The following is a 12987-nucleotide window of genomic DNA, read 5'->3' on the forward strand; positions in this document are numbered from 1 at the left end:
CAACAACTAGATATCTGGGCTACCAGGAAAACTGTCCCAGGAAAGCCTCTGCCCTGATGGAAGGACAGCTAGAAACACAGTCGTAACAGTTACCTTTTATTGAGCACTTATTATCTGGGAGGCATTGTTATAAATACAAATATCGATTTAAAACTTACCACACTTTTTTTTTGAAACAGAGTCTCACTCCGTCACCCAGGCTGGAGTGCAGTGGCACAATCTCCGCTCATTGCAACCTCAGCCTCCCAGGCTCAAGAGATCCCCCTGTCTCAGCCTCCCAAGTAGCTAGGACTACAGGCACAGGCCACCATGCCCAGCTAATTTTTATATTTTTTGTAGAGATGGCGTCTCGCCATGCTGCCCAGACGGGTCTCAAACTTCAGGGCTCACGCAATCCTTCTGCCTCAGCCGCCCAAAGTGCTGGGATTACAGGTGTGACCCACTTCACCCAGCCTCCCCATTTCATTGATAACGTAACGAAAGCCCAGAGAAAAACAGGCCCACGGTAAAGCGGCTATTAAGTATAGAATGATTGAGAAACTGATTACAGATGGACAAACCACTGAACAGGAAAAATATCAGGAGTTTGTGAATACACCTAGCGGGTTTGAGGGTAGACAGGGAAATATTCCTCTATTTCCTTTGCAGAAGGGTTTCATGTGGTTCACAGCTATTGTTTACTGAGAAGCTACAAACTGTCCCAAGAATCCCAAGAGGTTGGGATGGCATTTCTTTTTTTTTTTTTCCGGCACAGAGTCTCACTGTCTCCAGGCTGTAGTGCAGTGGCGCGATCTTGGCTCACTGCGACCTCCACCACCTGGGTTCAAGTGATTCCCCTGCCTCAGTCTCCCAAGTAGCTGGGACTACAGGCACGCGCCACCATACCTGTTTCACCATGTTGGCCAGGATGGTCTTGATCTCCTGACCTCGTGATCCACCTGCCTCGGCCTCCCAAAGTGCTAGGATTATAGGCATGAGCCACCACACCCAGCCAGGATGGCATTTCTGTACCCATTTTATAGGTGAGGCTCAGAGAGGCAGTCATTTATGTGCTTCAAGACAAGCAGATCGACGCAGCATGCCCCACCTCCATCACGGCTGGATTCCACTCTAAAGCGCTTCACTGTACAGGTCAACTATCTCTCCTAGGCTTGTGAGTGCCACCTGGTAATTCTCCATCACAAAGGGCATGCTTGGCATTGGCCAATGTCAACACAGCACTGTCGTTCAGTGTGTGGGCTCTGGGGCCAGACTACTAGGTCTGAATCCAAGTGCTGGCACTTGCCAGCTGTGTGACCTTGGGCAAGTTTCTTAGCCTCTCTGTGACTCAGTCATTCAGTTGGAACAATTAGGCTCTTCCCAAAAGGGTTGTGAGGATTAAATGAGATAATGCATACAAAGTGAAAGGCATCTGGCACATCAAAGCACCATACTTTATTACCATTATTCTCCTGAGGGGAAGAGGGGGCCAGGGCACAGAAAAAGGCAATAACCGAGAAATTTCAAACTCATTTCCCCCAACTTTTCTCTTTTTTTGGGGAGACAGGGTCTCACTCTGTCAGCCAGGCTGCAGTACAGTGGCACAATCATGGCTCACTGCAGCCTCGACCTCCCAGGTTCAAGCGATCCTCCCACCTCAGCCTCCCAAGCAGCTAAGACCACAGGCGTGCAATACCACGCCCAAAATTATTTTTTGTAGAGATGGGATCTCCTAGTCTCAAACTTCTGGGCTCAAGTGATCCTCCCACCTCAGCCTTTCAAAGTGCTAGGACTACAGGCATGAGCTATTGCACCTGGCCCCCAAATCTTTCTGTACCTTCACCAGACTACCTCTTCCACGCCTGTTTTTAAAAAGGGTTCACTGATGAGAAACACAAACATTCACAACAAACCCCCTCAGGCTGTCAGGAGTTCAAGGAAGCCAGGCTCAAAATCCCTCCAGGGCTCAGAACTTCCTTGAAAATCAAAGCAGACTTCTCCAGATGGCCCACAATCCCAGCCCCACCCCACCTCCACTGACCTTCCCCCAGGACTCCTCCAACTGCACTCCCCTCTCCACTCAAATGAGGCTCATCAAGCTGGGGAGAGAGCTGGTCCTGGGTCACATGGCTGTGTGTCGCAACAGGTTACTTCACCTCTCTGAGCCTCAGAGTCCTAGTCATCTGCCAAGCGTTATTAAGAATGCCAAACCTGGCCAGGCGTAGTGGCTCACGCCTGTAATCCCAGCACTTTGGGAGGCTGAGGCTGATGGATCACAAAGTCAAGAGATCGAGACCATCCTGGCCAACATGGTGAAACCCCGTCTCCACTACAAATACAAAAATTAGCTGGGCGTGGTGTTGGAGGACGCCTGTAATCCCAGCTACTCAGGAGGCTGAGGCAGGAGAATCACTTGAACCCAGGAGGCGGATGTTGCCGTGAGCCAAGATCATGCCATTGCACTCCAACCTGGGCGCCAGAGCGAGACTCTGTCTCAAAAAAAAAAAAAAGAATGCCAAACCGGTCGTGGTGTCTCACATCTGTAATCCCAGCACCTTGGGGCCAAGGCAGGTGGATCACCTGAAGTCAGGAGTTCGAGACCAGCCAGGCCAACATGGTAAAACCCCGTCTCTACTAAAAAATACAAAAAATTAGCCAGGCCTGGTGGTGGGTGCCTGTAATCCCAGCTACTCGGGAGGCTGAGGAAGGAGAATCGCTTGAACCTGGGAGGCGGAGGCTGCAGTGAGCCGAGATCGAGCCACTGCACTCCAGCCTGGGCAACAAGAAACTCTGTCTCAAAAAATAAAAAAGTAAATAAGAACCTGAGTAAGACAGTGCACTCCCTGCTTAAAACCCTCAAAGAGCTTACTGTAGACACCTAAGGTCTTATGAAGACCTGCAGTGCCCCTGGTGACCTGGTCCTGCCCACCTTCTCTCCTTCATTCACTCAGCTCCAACCCCAATGGCCTCCTTTCCGCTCCTTAGACAAGCCAAGCTCCTTCGCATGTCGCTGGCCCCTTCATCTATAATGTTCTCTGCCCAGTCCCCTCCATAGCTGCCACTTCATCTTTTGGCTCACTGCCCTAGAGAGGCCTTCTCTGACCACCCCAGCCTCCAGCCTCCAGCCTCCAGACTCCTTATTATATAATCCTGAAGTTATTTTTTTTCCCTTCATTACAGTCATACATAGGTGAAAATTATTTTTTATTGTTTATTTTTTGAGGAGTCTCGCTCTGTTGCCCAAGCTGGAGTACAATGGTGTGATCTTGGCTCACTGCAACCTCCACCTCCCGGGTTCAAGCCATTCTCCTGCCTCAGCCTCTCGAGTAGCTGGGACTACAGGCGTGCACCACCACGCCCAGCTAATTTTTGTATTTTTGGTAGAGACAGGGTTTCACCATGTTTGCCAGGCTGCTCTCAAACTCCTGACCTCAGGTGATTCACCTACCTCGGCCTCCCAAACTACTGGGATTACAAGCGTGAGCCACCACACCTGGCCCATAGTTGAAAATTATCAAAAATTATTTTCCTCTTTTGCTGGTTCACTGGTTTATTGTGTCTTTCCTCCAGAGCGTGAGCTCAATCTCAGCTTGACAAGCTCGATCTCAGCTTGTCCATCCTTCTTTGCTGCAGCCCAATGCCAGGCACATGGCCTGGCTCAGAAGTGCCCCAAAGTACATATCGGACCAACTAACTGAGCGACTGCACAGGGTTAACAAAGCCCTAAGGTGGGCCAGCCAACCTGACTCACAGCAAACTCCAGACTTTCTTCCCCAGTCTAAGAATTTCTTCCAGCAAATCAGGAAGGCAGCAGGGTGGCAAAGTCAACAGGGAAGATTACACAAATGGGAGCCTGGTCATGTTGGCCTCTGAAAGGGACCCCAGAACAGGACATTCCCCTTTGAACAGGTACTCAGCCATTCTCTTGCCTAAACCCATTTCCCCCAAAAGCAGGGGAGTAAGTAAAGATTTATAACTTGAATGGGATGGGGCCGTTCAGGTAAATGCAATTACTGAAAAATCAAAGGGGGATATCTCAGGAGGTTTTTCTAAGACAACCAGTTTACCCATTCTCTCAATTATTCTTTTTTCATTTTGTTTTGTTTTTTTTCTGAGACGGAGTTTCATTCTTATTGCCCAGGCTGGAGTGCAATGGCATAATCTCCACCTCCTGGTTCAAGCAATTCTCCTCCCTCAGCCTCCTGAGTAACTGGGATTACAGGCACATGCCACCACACCCAGCTAATTTTATTTTATTTTATTTGTCTATTTATTTTTTTGAGACGGAGTCTTGCACGTGGCCCAGGCTGGAGTGCAATGGTGCAGTCTCAGCTCACTGAAACCTCTGCCTCCCAAGTTCAAGCAATTCTCCCGCCTCAGCCTCTTGAGTAGCTGGGATTACAGGTGCCCGCTACCACGCCCGGCTAATTCTTTGTATTTCTTAGTAGAGACGGGGTTTCACCATGTTGGCCAGGCTGGTCTTGAACTCCTGACCTCGTGATCCGCCTGCCTCGGCCTCCCAAAGTTATGGGATTACAGGCGTGAGCCACCACATCCGGCCCACCAGCTAATTTTTGTATTTTTTAGTAGAGACGGGGTTTCGCCACGTTGCCCAGGCTGGTCTCGAACTCCTGACCTCAGGTGATCCACCCGCCTCGGCCTCCCAAAGAGCTGGGATTCCAGGCGTGAGCCACCATGCCCGGCCTCCCAGTTATTCTTGAGGAGAGCTATTGTTTCAGAATTATTTAGCAGTTCAAAAAATAAAAATAAAAGAGGCATGACTTTCTCCAGGGAAAACATATTCCCTTCTAGGAGATCCGCCACTGAGATGGCCATTTAACCAAATCTTCAGTCTTGGTTCTGGGCCCTTTTTCTTATATGTCTGAGTCTGAGGATCTCTTTTTCCAAAACCTCCGGAGATCCTCAGTCTCCCTCTGGGTTCTCCCAGTCTGCCCCTGCTATGAGAAGCAGGGATCAGACACAGGTACTGATCCATGTGCAGACAGGCTCAGCCTCGACTGGGAAAAGCAAAAAATTATTTTTCAAGTTCATCTTCCCTGCGTCCCATGGACATGAGTCAAGAGAAATTCAATCTGCTCCTTCCTGTCTCCATCCAGTTCCCTCCAGCTTCTCGGAGTGTCAGCATCACACCAGGCATAAGATGGGTCTAGATTTTCAAGATACATATTTGTCTTACAACACAGTCCCTCAGCTCTTATCAGCTGCTACTGTATCTGGTCCCAAGTCAAGAAATAGCAACCTGGTTTGAAGTGACTGTACCCAAACTTGAAGTCTGAGGATGGGGAGTTATGGGAGGGTCATTAAGAAGGTGGGGCACAAAACCAGGTCAGCCTTATTAGGAAGAGAGCACTACTTACAGCTGATGCGATGAACCAGTGATCTGGAAAAGGAGCAATCAGTGGCCAGGAAACCAGTCAGCCTCCCTAGTAGCTGGGATTACAGGCATGCACCACCACACCTGGCTAATTTTGTATTTTTAGTAGAGATGGGGTTTCACCATGTTGGCCAGGCTGGTCTCCAACTCCTGACCACCCGCCTCAGCCTCCCAAAGTGCTGGGATTACAGACGTGAGCCACCGCCTTTAAAGAGAAGCTCTAGCTTCTCTTTTAAAATAAGGTAATTCACAGATGAAACAAGGGGTTAAAGAAAAAATAGGCCAGGTGCGGCAGCTCACACCTGTAATCCCAGCACTTTAGGAGGCCAAGGCAGGCAGATCATCTGAAGTCAGGGGTTTGAGAGCAGCTGGCTAACATGGTGAAACCCTGTCTCTACTAAAAATACAAAAATATTAGCCAGGCGTGGTGGCACACACCTGTAGTTCCAGCTACTCGGGAGGCTGAGGCAGGAGAACTGATTGAACCCAGGAGGCAAAGGTTGCATTGAGCAGAGATTGTGCCACTGCACTCCAGCCTGGGTGGCAGAGTAAGACTCAAAAAGGAAAGAAAAGAAAATCACAAGATCCCTCCACACAGGGCCCCCTATTCCCACATGGAACAATCCTCCTGCCTGCCCCCTTTGGGTAGAACTCTAGAATCCCTGTTTGCCAAGGTCTCCATTATTCTTAACTTTCAGATAATTAAATCTATAACTTATCGTTTTTTTGTTTCTTTGTTTTTCCGGAAACAGGTCTTGCTCTGTTGCCCAGCCTGGAGTGCAGTGGTGCAATCACAGCTCACTGCAGCCTTGACCTCCTGGGCTCAAGTGATCCTCCGGCCTCAGCCTCCCACGTAGCTGAGGCTACAGGTGCATGCCACCAAGCTCAGCAATTTTTTTTTTATTTCAGAGATGAGGTCTCACTATGTTGCCCAGGCTGGTCTTGAACTCCTAGGCTCAAGTGAGTCTCCTGCCTTGGCCTCCCAAAATACTGGGACTACAGGCATGAGCTACCATGCCTACCCTAGATCATTAAATCTAACCTTGAAAGGCCCTTAAAGGGTATAACAAGACAGGGGAAGCAGAGAAGGATAATAAGGTAAAGAGAGGGATCAGAGACAAGAGATGTTTTGCTAGGATGGCCGGGTCCTAGAAAGTTCAACCCCATTATAAGTATTGCACAAGTTTTTTGACATTTTTATAAGCATGGAGAAGGTAATATAAACAAAAACATATCAAACTGTTATCACTGGTTACCTGGCAGGAGAAGATTTTTAGCTTTTTCTTTGTATACTTTGGCTTCTTGTCAAGGAGATACACTGATTTTTATCATTTGAAAGGAAAATCCAATAAACCTTAACCCCCCTGCCACCCCACAAAAAGTTAATTCGTTTCTTTTTTTTTGAGACAGAGTCTGTTGTCCAAGCTAGAGTGCAGTGGCATGACCTCAGCTCACTACAACCTCTGCCTCCCAGGTTCAAGCGATTCTCCTGCCTCAGCCTCCCGAGTAGCTGGGATTACAGGCGTGTGCCACCACACCCAGCTAATTTTTGTATTTTTAGTAGAGACAGGGTTTCACCATCTTGGCCAGGCTGGTCTTGAACTCCTGACCTCAGGTAATGCACCGGCGTCCCAAAGTGCTGGGATTCCAGGCATGAGCCACCGTGCCTGGCCAAGTTAGTTTCCAGTTCTTGGAAGAGATCCTTCATTCACAAAGCATTTAATGGGCAACTACCATGAAATGCCAGTCCCTTGTTAGTCTAAAGAGGTGAGTTATTTGGTCTATCAGTCTAGAAGAGACACACATGTAAATGAATAATTACGGTAAAGCATGTTGAAGGCTGGAGGGAGGACCGCCCAGCTCCCTGGCATATCCTGTGGAACTTTACCCCAGTCAGGCCTAGGTGCCAAGGGGCCTGGCAAGAAGGGAATTCAGCAGGGCCTGGACAAAAAACACCAACTTGCAAAGATAGAAAGAGGACTGTGTTCTCTACAAAACTTTTCAAAGAATAGGCAAGCTCAGGAGGCAATGACCAAGCAAAACTTAAACTCAATAATCATGCATGGAACATGTTCAGTGCTGTGTTCCCTGGAGACGTAGCTTCACCTACAGCATTCAGCACAGCACGCACAACAAATCCATTAATCTACTAAGGCTATGGAACAGTGTGATCCAATCAAGCTTGCTCGAATGATGGCAATGTTCTCGATCTGTTCTCTATCAGTGCTGTCTAATAACAGCAGCCTCTAATCACCTGTGGCTGTCAGGCACTTGACACGTGGCCAGGGCAGCTGAGGAATGAATTTTATTTTGTAAATGTAATTTTTTTTTTTTTGGAGACGGAGTTTCACTCTTATTGCCCAGGCTGGAGTGCAATGGCGTGATCTCAGCTCACCACAACCTCCTCCTCCTGAGTTCAAGCAATTCTCCAGCCTCATGCTCCTGAGTAGCTGGGATTACAGGCATGCACCACCATGCCTGGCTAATCTTGTATTTTTAGTAGAGGCGGGGTTTCTCCACGTTGGTCAGGCTGGTTTCGAACTCCCGACCTCAGGTGATCCACCCGCCTTGCCCTCCCAAAGTGCTGGGATTACAGGTGTGAGCCACCGTGCCCGACTTGTTAATGTAAATTTAAAGAGCCACATACAGCTAGTGGCTACTGTGTTGGACGGCACAGCTGCAGAAGCTTAATATTAAGACAAAGAAGCATGCCTGGCAGGCAAGCAGGACACTGCAGAATCATCCACCCATCCCAATTTGCCTCTAGGGACTGAGTAGTTGAATTCAAGGCACCGGATGCACAGAAATGTGAATATGGATTCGCCTTTCACTCCTTTAGTCTAGCCTAGCAATTGTTAACTCTTTAGTGTGCATACGAATTTTTGATCAAAGCTCAATACTTTCATGGGCAATTTAAGGTACTTTGAAGAGTGATTTTTGACTTTGGAACCTAAAAGAACTTCTCTGTGGGAGACTGTAAATAAAGGGTTCAGGCCAAGAGAGGGCCTGGGTCTCCATGGACACAGTGAGGATGGTCCTCACGAAGGTCAGTCTGGAAGGCAATGCCAAGCGTATCTCAGCAAGGTGCACATCACAGGACTCACAAGGCCATGCAGTCTGTCCAGGAGAGACAGATGCTGCAGGGCCCCTGCAGTGCAGTGGCAAGATCATAGCTCACTGCAGCCTCCACCTTCTGGGCTCAAGCTATCCTCCCACCTCAGCCTCCCAAGTAGCTGGGTCTGCAGAGACAAGCCACCGTGCCTGGGTTTGTTTGTTGTTTTTTTTTTTGTAGGAACAGGGTCTTGCCACTTTGCCCAGGCTGGTCTTGAACTCCTGGGCTTAAGCTATCCTCCTGCCTCGGCCTCCCAAAGCGCTGGGATTACAGGCGTGAGACACCATGCCCTTAAGGCTGTGTTCTTAAGGAGCCACTGCAAATTTAAAGCAGAGTGAGACAATCTGACTTGTGTTTTAGAAGGCGCCCATGAGAAGTTATACTAATACGTCATAAAGCAAAGAAACCAGGGGGAAGGGGCCATTTCAAAGAGTACTATGTCCCTAGAGGGAAAAGGAAGACAGGCCACCAGTCGCTTTGCAAAGAACAGACACTTGAGCTGGGTAATTATCTCCAGGCACTGGAGACTCTAGCCGAAAGGCAGACTCTAGCCGAAAGGCTGCTTTTACTTCAGTCTCTAGGATAGAAGTTCTACCCATCTGATAGAGCTAAATCATTTGTTCATTCAAAAAAATATTTATTATACGCTCACCAGCAGCCGGCAAGGCGGTAGTAAAAACAAAAGGCAGAACTCATCCTCATTTTGAGCCTTAAAATTGATGGGGAGTAAGGAGCGGAAGACAAGGAGCGGAAGACAAGGAGCGGACCTTCAAGGTATGAGCAAAGGCCCTAAGGCCAGAGATGGCTCTTTGATGGATCTGCACAGTCAGTGTGGCTGGAGTAGAGAGAAGTGGAACACGGAGAGAATGGAACACGGAGAGAACGGAACACGGAGAGAAAAGAGACTATCAAGATGGGCAGAGGCCAGCACAAGAGGGTTTTGGAATTGTGAATCTAAAAGCCAAGGAGGAAACACTTAAGAGTTTAAAGTAGGAAGGGATAGCCAGGAAGATGTTCCTTTCAAAAGACTGGGAGGGTGCGGCAGATAGAGATAGTGAGAACAACTACAAGGCCACTGTAGTTCAACGGTGATAGGCTGGTTGAAGTGGTGTGACATTTAGGATACGATATTGTAAGAAAATGACACAAAAGGGCAAAGAACAGAAGAATGGGGAATGAGTCCACATCTCTGGGCGTGAAAATGTGAAATCTCTCGTGGACATCTTGAGTTTGAGACGCCCATGAACAGGCAGAGAGGTCAAGTAGGCAGCTGGCCCTCTGCACCATGACTCAGAAGCAATCTACGTTAGAAACATAAATGTCTGAATCATAAAGCTCCAGATGTGGGCAAGATCACCCAGAGAAGGAACATGCTAGGGGAGACAAGGACAGGGCCAAGCTTTCAGCGACTCCAGCATTTAATGGCCGGAGAGAGGAGGAGAAGGTGCCAGGGAAACAGAAGGAAAATCAGCACTGTGGTGGCAAAGAAGGCAATGGAAGAGAGAGTGTCCACAAGAAAAATCAGCATCTCCAGTACTGCAGAGACAGCGCAGCAGATGAGGATGGAAAACCTCCCCTGGAAAAGGCAACACAGAGTCTCCAGGAAGCTCAGTGGGGATGTGAATGTGGAAGGTCAGGGTGGAAGCCATATTGGAGCTGGCAGGACAAAAACAGGAATACAGACGCTTCTAAGAAGTTTGGCTTGGCCGGGCGCAGTGGCTCACGCCTGTAATCCCAGCACTTTGGGAGGCCGAGGCGGGCGGATCACGAGGTCAGGAGATCGAGACCACGGTGAAACCCCGTCTCTACTAAAAATACAAAAAGTTAGCTGGGTGTAGTGGCGGGCGCCTGTAGTCCCAGCTACTCGGGAGGCTGAGGCAGGAGAATGGCGTGAACCCGGGAGGCGGAGCTTGCAGTGAGCTGAGATTGCGCCACTGCACTCCAGCCTGGGCGACAGAGCGAGACTCCGTCTCAAAAAAAAAAAAAAAAAAAAAAAAGAAGTTTGGTTTGCTGGATGCGGTGGCTCACGCCTGTAATCCCAGCACTTTGGGAGGCTGAGACGGGCGGATCATGAGGTCAGGAGTTCAAGACCAGCCTGACCAACATGGTGAAACCCCGTCTCTATTAAAAATACGAAAATTAGCTGGGCATGATGACGTGCGCCTATAATCCCAGCTACTCAGGAGGCTGAGACAGGAGAATCGCTTGAACCCAGGAGGCAGAGGTTGCAGTGAGCCAAGATTGTGCCACTGCACTCCAGCCTGGGCAACAGAGCGAGATTCCATCTCAAAAAAAATAAAAAGTTTGGCTTTGAAGAAGAGGACAGAAATACGGCAGTTGCTAGTAGGAAAGATGTGGGGGTCAAGACAGCAGAGAGGGGAGACAAGTGCCTTTAAAAGTCTGTGAGTCCAAGCACGGTGGCTCACACCTATAATCCCAGTACGTTGGCAGGCCAAGGCAGGAGGATCACTTGAGCCCATGAGTTGGAGACCAGCCTGGGCAACATAGCAAGACTGTCGCTACAAAAAATTAAAGAATTAGTCAGGCATGGTGGCATGTACAGGTGGTCCCAGCTACTCAAGAGGCTGAGATGGGAGGATTGCTTGAACCCAGAAGTTCATGGCTGCAGTGAGCCAGGATCATGCCACTGCACTCCCGTCTGGGGAACAGAGCAAGCCCCCATCTCAAAAAAATAAAGACAAAACAAAAAATGTAAATGTGTATATTCTTCAAAAGGTTAAGAGTTACCCTATGACCCCAAAATTTCATTCCTAAATCTATACCCAAGAGAAATGATAATGTGTCGTGTCTGCACAAAAACTCAGACACGAATACTCACCGCATTATCCCTACTAGCCAGAAAGTGGACACAACTCAAACGTCCATCAACACATACATAGATAAACAAAGTGTAGCATATCCATCCAATGCAGCATTATTCAGTCATAAAAGGAAATGAACTACAGACGCTCCTCAACTCACTATGGAGTTACAGATGATAAACCCATAAAATGAAAGTACCAGAAGTCAAAAATGAGGCCACGCACAGTGGCTCATGCCTGTAATCCCAACACTTCAGGAGGCTAAGGCCAGAGGATCACTTGAGCCCAAGAGTTCCAGACCAGCCTGCGCAACACAGTGTTGTGTCTACAAAACATATATATATGTTTTGTGTCTATAAAATATATATATATGAAAGAGAGATAAAAAACACAAATGCATTTAAGCCAGACATAGTGGTACACTCCTGCAGTCCCAGCTACACCAGAGGATCCCTTGAGGCCACCATTGCACTCCAGCCTGGGCAACATCGTGAGACCCCATCAGAAAGTAAGGCAGGCAGCACTTTGGGAGACTAAGGGAGGCAGATCACTTGAGGTCACTAGTTCAAGACCAGCCTAGCCAACACGGTGAAACCCCGTCTCTACTAAAAATACATGGCAAGGCACAGTGGCTCACGCCTGTAATCCCAACACTTTGGGAGGCCGAGGCGGTTGGATCACATCAAGAGATTCAGACCATCCTGGCCAACATGGTGAAACCTCGTCTCTACTAAAAATACAAAAATTAGCTGGGCGTGGTGGCACACACCTGTAGTCCCAGCTCCTCAGGAGACTAAGGCAGGAGAATCGCTTGAACCTGGGAGGCAAAGGTTGCAGTGACACGAGATAGTGCCACTGCACTCCAGCCTGGTGACAGAGCGAGACTCCGTCTCAAAAAAAAAAAAAAACAAAAAAAAAAAACATTAGCTGGGCGTGATGGTGCTCACCTGTAGTCCCAGCTACTCAGGAGGCTGAGACAGGAGAATCGCTTGAACCAGGAAGCAGAGGGGTGCAGTGAGCTGAGATTGTGCCACTGCACTCCAGCCTGGGTGACAAAGTAAGACTCCGTCTCAAAAAAAAAACAGAAAAAAAAGGAAATTAAGAAACGGAAGGAGGGAGGAATGAATAAATGAATAAATAAATAAATAAGCATCGAATATACCTAACCTAGGGAACATCATAGCTTAGCCTAGCCTACCTTAAATGTGCTCAGAACACTTCGAGTTGGGCAAAATCATCTAATGCAAAGCCTATGGTATAATAGTGTTGACTCTCTCATGTAATTTATGGAATACCATAATGAAAGTGAAAACAGAATGGTCGTATAAATTGTTTGTTTACCCTCGTGATCATGTGGCTGACTGGGAGGTGCCTGGCACCCCAACAGTCTCATACTGATGCTAGCCAGAGAAAAGATCAAAAATCCAAAATGCCAAGTACTGTTTGTACTGAACTATCACTTCCGCACCACTGTAAGTCAGGGACTGTCTGTACTGATGATCTATGCTACAAGAATGTGGATGAGCCTTGAAAACATTATTCTAAGTGAACGAACTCAGACCAAAAGGTCACATACTGTATGATTCCATTTATATGAAATGTCTAGCATAAACAAATCCACAGGCACAGAAAGTAGACTGGTACTTGCCAGGCACAGAAAGTAGACTGGTACTTGCCAG

General features: G+C 48.1%; 1 protein-coding gene across 36 annotated transcripts in view; it reads right to left on the reverse strand.

Annotated features, from left to right (window-relative positions):
- The window catches only part of ZMYND8 (zinc finger MYND-type containing 8), a 161549-nt gene that overhangs the window by 112489 nt on the left and 36073 nt on the right, over window positions 1-12987 (reverse strand).

This window comes from Pongo abelii, chromosome 21, assembly GCF_028885655.2.
Source record: "Pongo abelii isolate AG06213 chromosome 21, NHGRI_mPonAbe1-v2.0_pri, whole genome shotgun sequence".
Classification (NCBI taxonomy): Eukaryota; Metazoa; Chordata; class Mammalia; order Primates; family Hominidae; genus Pongo; species Pongo abelii.